Source organism: Chrysochloris asiatica, unplaced genomic scaffold, assembly GCF_000296735.1.
Source record: "Chrysochloris asiatica unplaced genomic scaffold, ChrAsi1.0 scaffold00102, whole genome shotgun sequence".
NCBI classification, from domain to species: Eukaryota; Metazoa; Chordata; class Mammalia; order Afrosoricida; family Chrysochloridae; genus Chrysochloris; species Chrysochloris asiatica.
The window spans coordinates 1,632,961-1,651,680 of record NW_006408620.1 but is presented as its reverse complement, the minus strand read 5'-3'; the positions used below and the strand labels follow the sequence as shown (position 1 = coordinate 1,651,680).

The following is an 18,720-nucleotide window of genomic DNA, read 5'->3' as shown; positions in this document are numbered from 1 at the left end:
ACTTTTCCTAATTGAAAACCATTCAGTGTCCCTTTGTTTTGCTGAAACAACTGCCTCTTGATCTATGTACAGGTTCCTCATGAGTACAATGAAGTGTTCTGGAATACTCATTGTCCGTAATACTTTTCATAGTTTGTCATAATCTATACAGTCTAGAGCCTTTTCATAGTCAATAAAGCACAAGTGAACATCTTTATGGTATTCTCTGCTTTCAGCCAATGACATTCCTAGTTTCATGTCCTCTTCTCAGTCCAACTTGAATTTATGGCAATTTTCTGTTGATGTACTGTTTCAGCTGCTTTTGAATTTTCTTCAGCAAATTTTTGCTTGCATTATTAATAATATTGTTAGATGATTTTTGCATTCCATTGGGTTACTTCTTTTTGGAATGGGCACAAATGTGGTTGTTTGGTTTGTCTGGTAGCTGTCTTGATCTACCAGGCCAAGCCATAGATGGATGAGTACCTCCAGTGCTACATCAGTTTCTTGGAAGATTTCAATTTGTATTCCATCAATTTCAGGAGCCTTGGTTTGTTTTTGTTTTTTTGCCAGTGCCTTCAGTGCAGCTTGGACTTCTTCATTTATTACCATTAGTTGTTGATCTTTTTGGTACAGTGACTCTGTATTCCTTCCATTTCCCTAGATGCTTTTGCCATCATTCAATATTTCGCCTGCAGAATCCTTCACTATTGCAAATGAAAGCTTGAATTTTTTTCTTCAGTTCTTTCAGTTTGAGAAATGCTGAGCATGCTCTTCCTTTTGGTTTTCTGACTCCAGGTCTTTGCATATTTCATTATAATACTTGACTTTGTCTTCTCTAGCTGCCCTTTGCCATTTTTTATCTCAGCACTTTTATTTCCTTATTTCTTCCATTTGCTTTAGCATGTCTGTCTACACTGTTGAGCAAATTTCAGAGTCTCTTCTGACATCCATTTTTGGTATTTTCTTTCTTTTCTATCTTTTTAAAGACCTTTTGCTTTCTTCCTGTATGATGTTCTTGATGTCATCCCATAACTCTTCTGGTCTTTGAACATTAGTGTCTAATGCATCAAATCTTTTTTAAAGATGGTCTTGAAATTCAGGTTGGATATGTTCAGGGTCATCTTTCGGCTCTTGTTGATTGGTTTTAATTTTTTTGCTTCACCCTGACTTGCATATGAGCAACTGATGGTTTGTTCCACAGTAGGCCCTGGCCTTGTTTTGGATGATGATGTTGTTTTTCCACCATCTCTTTCCAAAGATGTAGTCAATTTGATTCCTACGTATTCCATCTGTTGAGGTCCATGTGGAATGTTGTTATTGTTGTTAAGTGCTGTCGAGTCTGTTCCAACTCATAGCGACCCATCCTAGGTGTGGCTGGTGGGTTTGCAGCACTGACTCATCATGGTTCACAGTTCAATGCTTACCCTATAGTGCCACACCAAGAGTCCTTTAGTTGTTTAAAAAGGTATTTTCAGTGAATAAGTTATTGTCCTTGCAAAAGTCTATCTTTCAATCTCCAGCATCATTTCTATCACCAAGACCAAATTTTCTTTTTTGTTTCCAACCTTTGCATTCTAATCAGCAGTAATTATCCATACATCTTGATTGTATGTTTGGTCAATTTTAGACTGGAGAAGTTGATAGAATTCTTCAATTTCATCATCACTGACTTTTGTGGTTGGTGTAAATTTGATTAATAGTGGTATTAACTGGTCTTCTTTGTTAGGTGTGTGGATATTATCCTATTGCAGACAGCATTTTACTTCAAGATAGATCTTGAAATGCTCTTTTTGACAATGAACGTGATGCTATTACTCTTCAATTTGTCATTCCTAGCTTAGTAAACCATATGATTACCAGATTCAAGATGGTCAGTATCAGTCCATTTCAGCTCACTAATGCCTAGAATTCGTAAGCTGGAGCCCTGGTGTGGCTCTGTGGATTAATGCACTGGACTACAAGGTTGGTTTGAACTGCAAGGTTGACGGTTCAAACTCACCAGCCACTCATTGGAAACCCTATATAACTTTGTTATGGAGGAGAATATTGAAAGTGTCATGGATTGCCAAAAGAACAAACCAATCTGCGTTGCAGGGAGTACAGCCAGAGTACTCCTTGGGGGCCACGATGACCAGACTTCATCTTTCATACTTCGGACATGGAGGAACCAGTCACTAGAGAAGGATATCATGTTTGGTAAAGTGGGGGGGGGAGGTGTTAAAGAAAAAGAGGAAGACCCCCTGTGAAATGGATTGGCACAGTGGCAGCATCAATGGGCTCAGATATAGCAACGATTGTGAGGTTGGCCCAGGACTGGGCAGTGTTTTGTTCTTTTGTGCACAGGGTCACTATGAGTCAGTACCGACTCGATGGGACCTAACAACAACAAAGGAGTGAAGTAAGGACTCAGTTTTTTTGTTGTTTTGTGTTTTAGTTTCTGAGTGGGTATCTAACACCTTTTATTGATGACCTCATCATCTCCTCTCTACTTATTTGAAATGCCTTGATTTTCTTACATTGGAGCTCTACAATCAGAAAGCCTTGAGTGACTAAACTCTGAGTTTCTAGTAGGTTCTTCTTCTTCTTCTTCTTCTTTTTTTTTTGCTGACATCTTTGTCTTTCAGAGGTACAGGAAGTGTCTAGAGGAACCATTGCCCTGGGCCTAGTCCTGACCAATCAGACAAAAAGAACCAAAGAGGGGAAGTGCCAAGAGCGTTGGTGAGAGGGGACTGTATCATTTTAGACACCCTGTCTGTTTCCTACCACTTTGGTTAGGGGCCCCCACCCCACCTCCCAGCTCATCCAGCCCAGTTGGGAATACACCTTGTGGTCAGAACAATGAATATGATGTATGGTTCTGGCTCTAGAAGCATGAAGTCTGACAAGCAAGTTCCCCAAACATGTGTCCTGTTCTCTCACCTTTAGTTCTCTGCACCTGCTCTTCCCTTTTTCTTCAGCATTTTCTTTCACTTTATTCCTTACCTAGTGTCTTTTTATTAGTGTTCAGTTGAAAGTTTACCTACATACCTTATGGAGAACATAGTGGCTCCATAGGATAAGCACTGGACTCCAAACCACAAGGTCAGTATTCCATAGGAGAAAGACGAGATTTTGTGCTTCTGCAAAGATTTACAGCCTAGGAAACTGTATACAGGGTCGCTGTGAGTTGGAACCGACTCCATGGCACTTAACAACAGCAATAACATACCTCACACAAGATACTCCATTAAACAGCAAAATCACACGCAGTTGCCACAGAGCAGATTCTGACTTGTGGCAACTCCATGTGCATCAGAGTTGTCCTAGAGGATTTTTCAGTGGTTGGTTTTCCAGAAGTAGCTCACCAGTTCTTCCTTCAGAGACACCTCTTGATAGACCTTTTGGTAAGTAGCCAAATACGTTGACTGTTTGCACACGTCAGGGCATCCGTAGGCAGATGCTCCTCAGTACCCTATATGTCTTTAATTTTTATCCAATCCTTATCCTAGATTGATGGGGTAGAGATGCAATCTAGGGTCTTGTGGTCCAGAGAGTGTCCAAGACTAAATCCCATGTGATCCTCTTGCTATCTGCCCCAAGATGAGGACTGCAAGGCTTAGTACAAATCTCTGCTATAGTGCTGTAGGATAAGCACTGGACTGGTAACCACAAGGTTGGCTGTGCAAACATGTCAGTTGCTCTCTGATACCTTGTAGTGGCTATGAGTCAGAACTGACCCTAGGGCATACAACAAAAATACCAGCAATGCAAAGCGAGGATCTGGGTCTCATGTACAAAAGTCATTTAACATTTCAAGATGGTGACAGCTACAACAGCCCTGGTAGTGTAGTGGTTACGAATCAGGTTGCTAACCTCAAAGTCATCAGTTGGAAACTACCAGCTGTTCCACGGAGGCGTTCTTCTCCTGTAAAGATTTATCGCTTCGGAAACCCTATGCAGGGTCACTATGAGTCGGCTCTATGGCAAATCATCACCAAATCACAGCAACAGAGTCTTGTGCTGTAGGATAAGCACTTGACTGCAAGGTCAGCAGTTCAAACTCACTAGCCACTTCTCGGAAACCCTACAAAGGGTTGCTGTGAGTCTGAACTTACTCAACGACACTTAACAACAACAACAACAACAACAACAGAATGTTCTGTTGTCAACAGAAGGGCTCATGTCCACTGCCGTGCGTTGATTGCCCCCCAAAAGGTATGTCTACTAGACTTTGTGATGTTACCTTATTTGGAAAAAAAATTCCATGCAGATCTCACTAAGCTAAATATCCTAAGATGAGATCATTCTGGAATATGAGAGTCAGCCTGAAATGCAGTGGCAAGTATCCTTATAAGAGACAGAAGAAGAGGAGACACAGACACACAGAAGAAGGCTATGGGATGATGGAAGCAGAGATTGACGCGATGAACTGTGGGAATCCCAGCAACCACCAGAAGTTGGAAAAAGCAAAGAAGGATTCTCCACTGTGGCCTCTAGAGGGAGTGTGGCATTGCAGACACCTTGATTTGGACTTCGGGATTACAGAACTGTGACAGAATACATTTTTGTTGTGTTAAGCCACCCAATTTGTGGTATTTTGTTGTAGCAACTGCAGGAAACTCATACACTCATGAAGCCAGCTCCAATTTGCTGAATTAATGGGGGAAAGAAAAGGCTCTATTTCCTTTGGGGTTATTTACTAAGCCAGTAGGACTAAGCTTGGGACTTCTAGGGATGTTACCTGCGCAGTGTCTGTTTGAGGATGAAGTCAACACTGAGAAAAGCAGAGATAAGAGATGAAAAGAATGCTTTCTGAGGACATCATTGGAGACCCTAGATCAAACTGTGCCTGAATGGATAGAATGGATAGAATCCTAACTACTACTCAGATTTCAGGCAATTCAGAAAATTAGTCAGGATTTCATGGCATGAGCTTTGGAAAGGAAGCAAGTCCAAGAGAAGTGGTACATGCTTGCAATAATAAAAAGGAGCGGGAGGTAAGCAATGAAGAAATATCACTACATAAAGCATCCTCCTTGAGGGCTAGATTTTCAGAGCACATTTATGGAAGGTGGAAAAAGACAGGGCAATGCATCAATCAATAATAGGGCCAGACATTCGATAGCAGTGTCAAGCTGCAGCTGCAAACAAGACCAAGAGAACTTCTTGGTTACATTTCAAGCACTAATGCTGGGGGAAGAGAAGGCTCTCTGACGCTGTGTTGTATGAAGGAAGAAAGAGAAACTGCTTTGGTGCATTCTGGAAGTCTGGTTGAAGATTCATGAAATTGGTGGAATATTTGATGACCAGAAGTCCCAAAGGAGATGTGCATAGGGTACAGAACCTGCTAGAAGGATTAGCATGGAATAGGATGGGGGTTACTTTGGATCTTGGAGTATGGGTATGGCTATCAGGACTGGAATAAGATAAGGTTGCAAAGTACTATTTCACTATGTAATAAAACTCCCAGCTAAACCATCAAAGATGTATGTGATACTTTGTTGTTATTTCTCATATCTTCTTCTTGTTAGTTGCCATCCTGTTAACTCCAGTTTATGGTGACCTTATGGTCAACAGACTGAGGTATTTCCTGGTCCTGTGACATCACCATAACGATCAGCTTGCCCAAGTCCATCACTATGGCGACTGTTCCTATCCTTCACCCAAAGAGCCTCCCCTGCTCTCCAGACACCTAGTCATCCTGATGATGTGTCCAAAGAAAGCAAGTTGGACAATGTTCTGTTGGGATTCAGAGAGTTTCCGTTGTTCATCTTCAGAAGTAGATCATTTGGTCTTTCTTCCTAGTCTGTCTTAGTCTGGAAGCGCCACTAAAACTGTCAGGCGCGTGGTGGCTTTATACTTTATTCCTAACTATGGCGCCCAGCTATACACAGGTGTGGGCTCTGCATAATTCCTCTGAGGGGCCACCAGTTGCCCACATAGGCAACCAACTCAGTCACATGTCCTTGAATTAGCTCTCATTCCTTCTCTGGTTTGCTCTCTCAGTCCTCTGCTTCCTCGGAATCTCCTTCAGAATTAAGCTGTCTACATACTTGTCTCAGCTCTGATTTTTGAAGGAACCTAGGATAAGATATTGTTGTTATTGAATGTCATTGAGTTGATTCTGACCCATAGCGACCCTGCATAGGGTTTCTGAGGAGCTGTTGGTGAACTTGAACCGCCGACCTTGGGGTTCAAATTGACTTTGCCGTCCAGTGCATTAACCCCCAGCGCCACAGCAGGACTCTATTTGATATAAAGAATTCCACCCATGTTTTAGTTTTCTTATGACTATATTAATGCCTCTGTAATTTGTGCACTCCTAGTGGTGCACTTATGAAGTTGTTGTTGTTGCTGTTATGTGCTGTGGAGTTGGTTCCGACTCATAGCGACCCTGTACAGTACTTGACTGCTAACTAATAAGGTCCTCAGTTCAAACCCACCAGCTGCTTATGGGAGGAAGATGTGGCAATCTGCTTTCATAAAGATTTACAGCCTTGGAAACCCCATGGGGCAGTTCTGCTCTGTTCTAGGGTTACTATGGGTTTGAATCAAATCAACAGCAATGGATTTGGTTTGGGTTTAATCTTCACGGGAGCACCCAAACTCAACCACAGGACCACTGGGACTCCTTATGTGTTAGTGAAGAACACTGAGTATACCATGGACTTCTAGAACAATGAACAAATCTGTCTTTGAAGATGTACAACCAGAATGTACTTTCGACATATCATCCTTCAGGAAGACCCAATCCCAGGAGAAAGACTTCACGTTTGGTAGAGTGGAAGACCCGCAATGGGATGGACTGACACAGTGACCGGAACTTGGGCCTCAAGCACAGCATCAGTTGTGAGGATGGTGCAGGACCAGGTAGCATGTTGTTCTGTTGTATGTAAGATGCTATGAGTAGGAGCCAACTTGATAACCCTTAATAAGAGCCACAAGGATGGAAACCAAGGGTTTTTCATGAAGCCAAACTTTTTGGTGCAGGGGTTTCTTTCTGGTCATTCTGAACAGTCTGGCAGTAGGAACTGAGAAAGTGGCTGGAAAGAAGGCCAGAGGTATGCAAAAATTGGATCACTGGTCATTTGACTGACCACGGACTCCCACCTGTGGGAAAAGGTAAAGTCAAGAGGAGTGAAGGGACCAGTGGCCGTGATGAGGTTGAAAAATAGGTGAAGTGGGAATGAAGGTGCGGAAGAGGTGGAATGATAGGAAACTAACACTCGCGGAAGCAGCAGTCAAGAGATCAGATGACGTATTGCATTGGGCAAATCTGCTGCACAGGAACTTTTTAAAGTGCTGAAGAACAGAGATGTCAGCTTGAGGACTAAGGTGCGCCTGACCCAAGCCATGGCATTTTCAATAACCTCATATGGATGCGAAAGCTGGACAGTGAATAAGGAAGACCATAGAAGAATTGATGCCTTTGAGTTGTGGTGTTAGAGGAAAATACTAAAAGTGCCATGGACTGCCAAAAGAACCAATAGATCTATTTTGGAAGAAGTGCAGCCAGACTGCTCCTTGGAGGCCAGGATGGCTAAGCTTCGTCTCTCATACTTTGGACATATTGTCAGGAGAGAACAGTCGCTGGAGAAGGATGTCATGCTGGGTAAGATGGAGGGTCAGAGAAAAAGAGGAAGACCCCCAACGAGATGGATCAGCCAGGTGGCATCATTGATGGCGTCAAGTGTGGCTGCAGTGGTGAGGTTGGCTCAGGATCGGACATTGCTTCGTTCTGCTGTGCATGGGGTCGCTGTGAGTCGGTTCTGACTTGATGGCACCTGACAACAACAACAACATCAGTAGGTGGAAGTGTCTATTCTAGTATCTTTCTAAAAAAACAACTCTGATTGATGACCACATCCAGGATGTGGCAAATGTTGTTGGAGTTGAGATCACAAAGCTATCATCGTGTGTCGAGATAGCCAACTATACTAATGCTAACGCTGTTTAGAAGATGGTACCCGAGGAGAAGGAGAGATAAGGTTGTGGAGCTGGCTTCCTGTGAAGATGATTTTACAGTATAGTGGCTTTATAGGTATGCATTCACAGATGTACACCCTATATAGGTACATCTATTTCTGCTTCTCATATCTCCAGACTTTCCCTGGTCCCTGATATCAAGGACTGACTTTCAGTCTTACTGTGGGCTACTTAATACTCTAATTCATTTTATTTTATTTTGCTTGATGTAGCCACAGTTCATTTCTGATGCTTACATTCAAGGTCTTCTGAATGATACAATTATGCAATTGGCTCTTTCTGGCGTGGTGTGAATATGACTCTTGCAGTATACTTAGTTCCATGCTCAGCCACATTTCAAGAAAGAGACTAACAGAAGAAAGTAACACTGGAGACCATTCTTACCAAGGGAAGAACCTCAAGAAATAAAATCAAAAGATGTGTTACCAAGAGGTTTCCAGTCTCTGTAAGGCAGACCTTGCTGTGAATTAGAGCTTCTCAGTAATTTGATGGAATGGGTGTTAGGGAGAAAGGAATGACTAAGCTAAGATCCTTTGGTTTCATAGCCACAGGCATCTGAACCTCTGAAAGACAGAAGTCAGCCTTCTGCTAGGAGAGTTTCTCTTTATGTTGAGCTAAATCCAGTTCCCTCTAATTTCCATAACTTCCATCAATTAGCCTTTTCTTCTGGGATAAATCAAATTTCATTTTTCCTACGACAACCCTCCACGCAGTGGAAACCAACTCCCACATCGCCCTCTTTTTCTCCTAGCAGTTTTTCAGCAAGTGAAACCCCATTGATTTCCTTGTTATTTTGTAACGACTCCCTAAACATCCTAGCGGACCTTATTTTTATAGACATACTTCATTACCCATTGCCTTTACAAAAGTATAAAATCCCAAACTGACACACAATCAATGAAAAATGAGCAATATGGCCTACCTTCATTTTCAATGCTATGCTCCTATACTCCCAGCAATGAGACCCGAACTTTGCCACGCACATGACTGGTCCTGTCTGCCCATTTCTTTGCATCTTCTCTGCATGTCTTTTACTGCCTCCCAACTTGATTTTTCTTTCTTGCTGCCCTATTGTGGGAGCATGGTGGTTCTGCAGGATAAGCACAAGACTGCAAACCTCAAGGTAGCTTGTTCGAGCTCACCAGCTGTTCCATGGGAGAAAGATGAGTCTTTCTGATCCTGCAGAAATATTTATAGCTTTGGAAACCCTACACAAGGTCACCACGAGTCAAAATCAACTCACCGCATCTAACACCAGTGTCAACAACCGGTGTTAAATCTTCTCTGAGAGTATGTTTCCCTTCCTTCTTGGAGCACCTCAGGGAAGCAGTAACACCAACACTGCTAACAAGTCAATCAGACCAGACAGGACAGGACAGAGGAGAACTGTCCCTCAGGGTTCTTAAGACTACATTGTCACAGGAGCAGACTGCCACATTCCGTGGAGTGGCTCCTGGATTTAAACTACTGACCTTTTGGTTAGGAGCTGAGTGCGTACACAGCATACTGTGCCATCAGACATCCTGCACAGACTGTTGTTGTTAAGTGCCATCGAGTCAGTTCCAACTCATAGTGACCCTGTGTAGCGTTTCCGAGGTTTGAACCACCACTTGCAGGCCAGTGCTTATCCTACAGCTGCACACCAGAACTCCCTATCTTTCCACCTCTTCCACACCTTCATTCCCACTTCACCTATTTTTCAACCTCATCATGCCCACTGGTCCCTTCACTCCTCTTGACTTTACCTTTTCCCACAGGTGGGAGTCCATGGTCAGTCAAATGACCAGTGATCCAATTTTTGCACACCTCTGCCCTTCTGTCCAGCCACTTTCTCAGTTCCTACTGCCAGACTGTTCAGAATGACCAGAAAGAAACCCCAGCACCAAAAAGTTTGGCTTCATGGAAAACCCTTGGTTTCCATCCTTGGGCTCTTATTAAGGGTTATCAAGTTGGCTCCTACTCATAGCATCTTACATACAACAGAGCGACATGCTACCTGGTCCTGCACCATCCTCACAACTGATGCTGTGCTTGAGGCCCAATTTCCGGTCACTGTGTCAGTCCATCCCATTGCGGGTCTTCCTCTCTACCAAACGTGACATCTTTCTCCTGGGATTGGGTCTTCCTGAAGGATGATATGTCGAAAGTACATTCTGGTTGTACATCTTCAAAGACAGATTTGTTCATTGTTCTGGAAGTCCATGGTGTACTCAGTGTTCTTCACTAACACCATAAGGAGCCCTGATGGTCCTGTGGTTGAGTTTGGGTGCTCCTGTGAAGATTAAACCCAAACCAAATCCATTGCTGTTGATTTGATTCCAACCCATAGTAACCCTAGAACAGAGTAGAACTGCCCCATGGGGTTTCCAAGGCTGTAAATCTTTATGAAAGCAGATTGCCATATCTTCCTTCCATTAGTGGCTGGTGGGTTTGAACTGAGAACTCCTTTGGTTAGTACTCAAGGATTTCAAAACAATGCCACTAGGGGGCTTTCACAGGAAGTTTATAGCCTACAAAAACTTATGCTTCACTATACTTATGGATGTAGTAACTCAAAAGAGGGAATGAATCTTTATAGTGAGGATTATTCCCACCTCCTCAGTATACAGGGTTGACAGAGATGGGCAACTCAGACATTGGCTACCCAAAATGGGGGGACTACAAAGGCAGGAAGTGACTGGCTTACATGCTTAGTTTCAGAGGGTATGGGGGAAGGTAGAATCTCCACTGAGTGGTTTCCAACCTGTCTGGACAGGGCTGGTGAAGGAGATGGGGATAAGACTCTTGTGGCTCAATAGTAAATAATTGCTATCAGGACTGATTGTGAGTGTTGCAAATGTAAAGGTAGATGTTTTGTAACAAAAAGAGGGGAGTGGTTGATCTTGCAGTCCAGGAGTGGAGGACCCTGGGACCATCAAGGGAGAAGAGTGGAATGTGGGACCCTATCCAGAGAAGCAGTGACACCAGAGATGGAGGCAGAGATGATGACGTGGAGAGATGGAGTGGCTGGGGACCCTGGACTCAGGGAGGGAGAGGGGCTGCATGCTGATGGTCGGGGAGCGGGCTTGCGGGGTGTGCCCTTTGGTTGTATATTCCTGAGTGCTTTGGTGTACATCAAAAACAAAAACAAAAACCTGAGGGGATGGAAGCAAATGCTGTTGAATGATGATGCATGGAGGGGATTGTAATCCTTACAATGAAACACAATACGATAGGATGAATGTAAAGCTGATGTTCTCCCATGTGAACTATCACCCAATTCATAATAGAAACTTAAAATAAATAAATAAAACCAAAACTAAAACAAAAAAAAAACTTATGGTTCGCTAAGAGTTGGAACTATCTCAACAGCAACCAGCTTCCATCCTTATGCTAATCCACAATCCTTTTACAAATCCTTAAACTACTCTTTTTCCTATGGCATAGGTGTTATTATCCCTTTCCTCAAACCCTGACCCAATTGTATCTCTTTAGTCCCAAGAGGTGACTTTACTTCATAGAGAAAACACAAGTCAACAACCTCTGTCCTTTCCATTTGAAATTTAACCCATGGCCATTGAGTCATTTCTGACTTGTAATAACCCTGTAAAGATCTCTGGTAATGTAGGGGTTACAAGTCGGGCTGCTAACCTCAAGGTCAGCAGTTCAAAACTACCAGAAGTTCCAAAGGAGAAAGATGAGGCTTTCTGCTCCCATAAAGATTTACAATCTCAGAAACCCTATATAGGGTCACTATGAGTTGGAACGCACATTTAGGATATGGATTTAACAGATCTTATCCTGCTGTTGGAGAGAAGTTGGTTTTACCGAATGGCCCTGGTGTAACTTCCACTTTGGGTTATAGGATGGTTCATCCCTCGTTACTGAAATCCAGAAGACCGCCATTTGCTGGGAGTGTCACAGTTGACAGTAATAAAAATTTACCTGCTGACAAGTGTGTAGAGGAACATGCTACAGTTTTTGCTAATGATAGAGCTACTAATAAGGACCAAGAACTAATTGAAAATGATGGTTATAGAGCAGAAAATGATCAGACAATGAAGAATGATGCTAAGATCAGATATCTGACTGATGATGTGGATGATATTTCCTTGTCTTCTTTGTCATCTTCTGATAAGAATGATTTAAGTGAAGACTTCAGTGATGATTTTATAGATATTGAAGACTCTAACAGGACTCAAATAACTCCAGAAGAAATTTCTCTAAAAGAAGAAAAGCATGAAAATGTACCATCCAAGGATACATTTGATTCTCCTACGGAAAACGAAAAATCTTTCAGTAAAACTGATTAATGGATAGATATAAATGTAACTGACAGGAGTGAATGTACAAATCATACTTCTGGGACTAACTTGATTTCACCAGATACAGATTACAGAGCTGGTTCTTCCTTTGAACTTTCTCCATCTGATAGCTCTGATGGAACATACATATGGGACGAAGAGGGCTTGGAGCCTATTGGAAATGTGCATCCGGTTGGGAGCTATGAGTCCTCTGAGATGAACAGCATAGATATTCTGAATAATCCTGAATCGTGTGACCTTGAGGATGACGACCTTATGCTTGATGTGGATCTGCCTGAGGATACATCTATTGAGAATGTGGAGTGTGACAATATGAACCGCTTTAACCGATCAGACAGAAATGTTGGGCAGTCTCAGGAAGGATTTTGGAAAAGGCCACCCCAGAGGTGGAGTGCCCAGGAGCACTACCACCTCAGCCATCCTGACCACTATCACCATCATGGAAAAAGTTACCTGAGCAGAGGGTCTCCTTATAGAGAATCCCCTTTGAGTCATTTTGAAGGCTATGGAGGGACGCCCTTTTTCCAGGCTCAGAAGATGTTTGTAGATGTTCCAGAAAATATTGTGATACTGGATGAAAGGACCCTCTGGCACATGGTCTAGGATTGCACTGCCGTAAAAAGTCAGTTACGGAAACTGAAACGTCTGTTGCATCAGCACGATGGAAGTGGTTCATTGCATGATGATCAGCTGTCATTACCATCTAGTCCAGAACCAGATGACAGCGATCAGGTGTATAAGAATGAAGATTTATTAAATGAAATTAAACAACTTAATGAGGAGATAAAGAAAAAGGATGAAAAAAATCCAACTATTAGAACATCAGCTCGCAACCCGGTGTAATTGCCACCAAAAATCTAAAGAGGAAAAATGCACATATGCTGATAAATATACCCAAACACTTTGGAGAAGAATTTCACCTCAAGTACTACCGCCTTCCAGCAGCCTTCCCAGATCCACAGAGCACGCCCAGGGAAAACTAATAAAGCCACAGTGAACGTGCTCCCCAGGGCACACATCAGGGAGATGCACATCTGGACGAAAGCTTCACACATGCCTGGCAACAAGAAAGCAAGTCTGGTCTGGATGAACTGCCTTTTTCGTCAAGCCCACAATTCACTAGTAAAAGTGCACCCTCTGAAGCAAACCAGAGCACAACCATGAATGCTTCAGAGCCTTACCATTTGGCAAATAATAACATTAATGACATGCAATTTGTACCTACTTCTGTGCAAACACTTCCCCAGTCAAGTACAGCCAACCAGACTAACAGAGTTGTAAGAAATCAGTCTTTTCCTGTGGGCTCTGTGTCCCAGCCTAAGGCCTTGCAACTTCTAAAGCCATCCATTTTGAATTCTTTGGTACCTCCTCCAGTCTCTGAATCGTCTCCAAGTAAGACTGCCACTTGTAAGAAGTCGCTGATAACCACACCATGCAATCCATCAAATTTTCAGCTAACATCCAGTCAAACAAATCTTGCAAATAATCCTAATCTCAAAGTGTCTAAACTCCGCCCCCCTTCTAGCTCTTTCAAACAAAAACAAATAAACAACCCCTGACTAGAGCCTCAAAACTTTCAGGCCAAGACAAGCATTCCAAGACCACTAACACGAAGAAAAGAGATTGTGCAGACTCTGAATGGCAATTTTCATTCTGGGGATTGTTTGGCCGCTAATCGATATTCTCGTTTTCCTAAACCAAGATACATTAAATACGTAGCCGTCACCTGCCAGCTTGCTTTTGTCAAACAAGCTCCTTTGTCCTGTTATATCTTTATATGCTTTCGGCTACCAAGGTGGAGAGTCCACTGAAAGCTGGCAAATTTTAAATATTAAACCATGGAATCTTCTAAAAAAAAAAAATAATGATATCTTTGCTCTTGAACACTTTAAAGAGGTCTTGTGCAGCAGATTTGCCTAATGCAATATGTTGTCTGATTTCTTCACTGCTGCTTGCATGAGTATTGGTTGTGAATCCAAGAAAAATGAAGTCTTTGACATCTTTGATCTTATCTCCATTTATCATGATGCTATTTATAGGTCTAGTGTGAGGATTTTCATTTTATTTACACTGAGGTGCAATCCATACTGAAGGCTGTTGTCTTTGATCTTCATCAGTAAATATTTTAAGTCCTTTTCACATCAGCAAGCAAGATTGCATCATCTGCATATCACAGATTATTAATCAGTCTTCCTCTAATCCTATCAGAGTATTCTTCTTTATAAAATCCAGGTTCTCAGATTATTCATCATACAGATTGAATAAGTATGGTGAAAGAATACAACCCTGACACACAACTTTCCTGATTTTAAACCATTCAGTATCCCCTTTCTCTGTTGGAATTACTGTCTCTTGGTCTATGCATGGTTCCTCATGAATACAATAAAGTGTTTGGGAATACCCATTCTTCACAGTGTCAGCCATACATAGCTTGTCATGGTCCACACAATCAAAGGTCTTTGCATAGTCAATAAAGCACAGGTAAACATCTTTCTGGTATTCTCTGCTTTCAGCCACAATCCATCTGATGTCAGCAATGATATCTCTGGTTCCACGTTCTCCTCTAAATCCAGCTTGGATTTCTGACAGTTCCCTGCCAATGTACTGTTGCAATCATTTTTAAATTCCCTTCAGCAAAAATTAACTGGCATGTGACAGTAATGACATTGTTCGATGATATCTGTGTTCTGTTGGGTTACTTTTCTTTTGAATGGGCACAAATATATATCTCTTCCAATCAGTTAGTTGACCAGATAGTTGTCCTCCAAATTTCTTGGCATATATGAACAAGCACCTCTGTTTTACGAATTCTTGGTGGTGATTATGTGCCGTGGAGTCCGTTCTGACTCATAGCGACCCTGTTCAGGGTTTCTGAGGCTATAAATCTTTATGGGAGCAGAAAGCCTCATCTTTCTCCTATGGAACAGCTGGTAGTTTTGAACTGCTGACCTTAAGGTTCGCAGCCTGACTCGTAACCACTATGCTACCAGAGCTCCTTTTATGAATTCTTAGGTGGCTCATTTTGTTGAAAGATTTCAACTTGTATTCTCTCAATTCTTGGAGCCTTGTTTTTCTGCCTATGCCTTCAGTGTAGCTTGGACTTCCTCCTTCAGTACCATTGGTTCTTGATCCTATGCTACCTCTTGGTGTGGTTGAACGCTGTGACCATTTGTTTTTAGTACAGTGACTCTGTGTATTCCTTGCATCTTCTTTTTAAAATTACATTTACTACCATGTGTGGTGTTGTGGGTTAATGTGTCTGACTGCAAAGCCGTTTGAACTGCAGGGTCAGTGATTCAAGCTTACCAGCTGCTCCTCAGAAACCCTATCGGTCAGAACTGACTCCATGGCACTTAACAACAACAACAAAACTATTATGATAAATTGCAATAGTTTACCATGTAAACTATTACTATTTCCAAAAGTTTTTTACCAATCCAAATAGGAACTCAGTGCTTCTTAAGCAATAGCTCCCCAACTCCCATTACTTCAGACTTGGTAACCTCTGCTTTCTGTCTTTGTGTGTTTACCTATTCTAGATATTTCAGATATGTGGGATCACACAGTATTTGTCATTTTGTTTCCAGATTATTATTTTTTTTTAGCATGCTTTCCCCCCAAGATAGATCCTTACTGGCATAGCGTATATGAGAATTTCATTTCTTTATGTGGCTGAGTAATTTTAATTGCATGTATATATCACATTTTGTTTATCCATTCATCTGTTGATAGACATCTGAGTTGTTTCCTCCCTTTTGCCATTGTGAATAATCTGCTATGAACATGGATGTACAAGTATCTGTTTAAGTTCCTACTTCCAAGTGCTTTTTAAATTTTTATTGTGAGTTGAGTGAAGGTTTACGGACAAGATCATCAGTTTTACATTCAACAAATCAGACACTTTGTTTCACCTCCTTATTGCAATCCCTTCCCACGCAACAACTGTTGTCCAGCTTCCTCCCTGTGGTTACCCATGTACAAATATTTATTTCAAACTAATATATTTGTGGGATATAAAAGTATGTACATATATCCCAAGGGGCCATGGTAGTGTAGTGGATTATGAGCTGGGCTGCTATCTGCAAGATCAGAAGTTCAAATCTACCGTTGCTCCGCAGGAGAAAGATGAGGCTTTCTGCTCCTAGAAAGATTTATAGCCTTGGAAACCCTACACAAGGTTTTTATGAATCAGAACCAGTTGGTGGTACACCAACACCACCACCTCCACCACCACCATATATATCCCACTCTTCCTCTGATACCCATTTAGCCTGTGTCTGCCATGTATCTACCCATAGAACACTGCTGTTCCAAGGTTGAGTTTGTCTTCACCTATTTTCATCATTCTTCTGTCAACACCCTCTTCTTGCATATTGCCCTCCCCGTCACCCAAGTTAGCATGTGTCTACCCTCTAGCCAGTGAACTACTCTCCCTTCCCTCCTGTCCCTGGTAACCATCAAAGGCTTCTTTTAGTATGAAAATATTTTCTTGAGTTTTTATAATAGTGGTCTCATACAATATTTGTCCTTTTGTGATTGACTTGTTTCACTTAGTATAATGTCCTCCAGGTTCATCCATGTTATGAGGTGCTTCACAGATTCATCATGATTCTTCACCTCTGCATGGTAGTCCATTGTATGTACCGAAGTTTGTTTAGCCATTGTTCCACTGATGGACATTTAGGTTGTCGCCATCCTTTTGCTATTGTGAATAGTGCTGTGCTGAACATCAGTGTGCATAGATCTAGTTATGTCCTGCTTCTTCTTGTGCCTTACATCTTCTTTTGATGTTTTCTGTATCAGTCAATATTTTGTCCATGGAGTCCTTCAATTTTGTAAGTCGAGGCTTAAATTTTTTCTTCAGTTTTTTTTTTTTTTTTTTTTTTTTCAATTTGAGCAATGCTGAGCATGTTCTTCCCTTTAGGTTTTCTAACTCCAAGTCTTTGCATATTTCGTTATGATACTTTGTCTGCTCTAGCTACCTTTTGAACTTTTCTGTTCAGCTCTTTTACTTCCTCATTTTTTTCTGATTTTATCTGTCACTTTCCATATAGTCATTCTAAACTTCTTGAGAGAGGACATGTAATATACATTTAAGCAAAATTTTGTTTTGAGATCATTGTAGATTCACACGCAATTGTCAAAAATAATGCCGAGATCCCATCTACTCTTCCTCTAGTTTTATCTTATGTAGCTATAGTGCAATATCACAACCAGAATATTGACATTTATACAATCAACTGTTCTTATTCAGATTTCACCAGTGTTTCAAGTGCTCCTGTGTATGTATGCAGTTGTTGTTGTTGTTAGGTGCCATTGAGTCGGTATTGGCTCATAGCAACCCTTTGCACAGCGGAACGAAACACTGCCCGATCCTGGGCCAACCTCACTACTGTTGCCACGCTTGAGTCCATTGATGCTACCACGTGGCCAATCCATCTCGCTGGGGGTCTTCCTCTTTTTCTCTGACCTTACACCTTACCAAACATGATATTCTTCTCCAGCAACTGGTCCCTCCTGACAATATGTCCAAAGTATGAGAGACGAAGTCTGGCCATCTTGCCCTCTAAGGAACACTCTGGCTGTAGTTAGCTCTATACAAATTTATCATATTTAAATTCATGCGATCACAATTGTAGCAAGATGCAGAATGAGTCTATCATTACAAGCGTTCCTTGTATCACCTTTTAGACGCAGCCATCTCCCTCCACGATCTCACCACCCTACTAATATATTCTCCATTTTTATTACTTTGTCATTTTATAGGGTTATTATTATATGGAGTCTTGGTGTGGCGCTGTGGGTTAATGCGCTGGACTGCAAGGTTGGTTTAAACTGCAAGGTCGGCAGTTTAAGCTCACCAGCCATTCCTTGGGAACCCTAAACCCTTGGGTCGTTATGAGTCAGGACCAACTCAGTGGTACCTAACAGCAACAATATAGGGTCACTGTGGATCAGAACTGATTCAACTATGCACAATATCAACCTTATATAAGTGGAATCAGACAGCATGTAACCTTTCAGATGGACTTTTTTTCCACTTCAAATATTTTTCTTTATACACACAATATCTAGTTCTGTGTGTATCAGTAGTTCATTGCTCTTTGTTTCTGAATAGTACTTCTAGTGTACTAATGTATGGATGTACTATACAGTTTTTAAATTATTCACTTTCTGAAAGACATTTAAATTGTTCCTAGATTTTTTGGCCATTATAAATAATGTTGCTATGAATATTTGTGCATACGTATTTTTTTGTGAGCGTAAGTTTTAATTTCTCCAGGCTAAATGCCCAAGAGCGCAGTTGTTGGGCTCAGAGGATAAGTGCATATTTAGTTTTGTAAGAAATTGTTATAACCTTTCCGGGAATACCTATGCTGTTTTACATTTCCATCAGCAATGTATATGTGATCCCGTTTCTCTGCATTGTTACCAGTATTTATTGTTATCACTCTTTTAAATTTTAGTG

At 41.7% G+C, this 18,720-nt stretch overlaps 1 pseudogene; it reads left to right on the top strand.

Moving 5' to 3' along the window:
- Positions 1-11,681: 11,681 nt before the first annotated feature.
- On the top strand, positions 11,682-14,062 carry LOC102820534 (annotated as a pseudogene).
- The last annotated feature ends 4,658 nt before the right edge of the window (positions 14,063-18,720 follow it).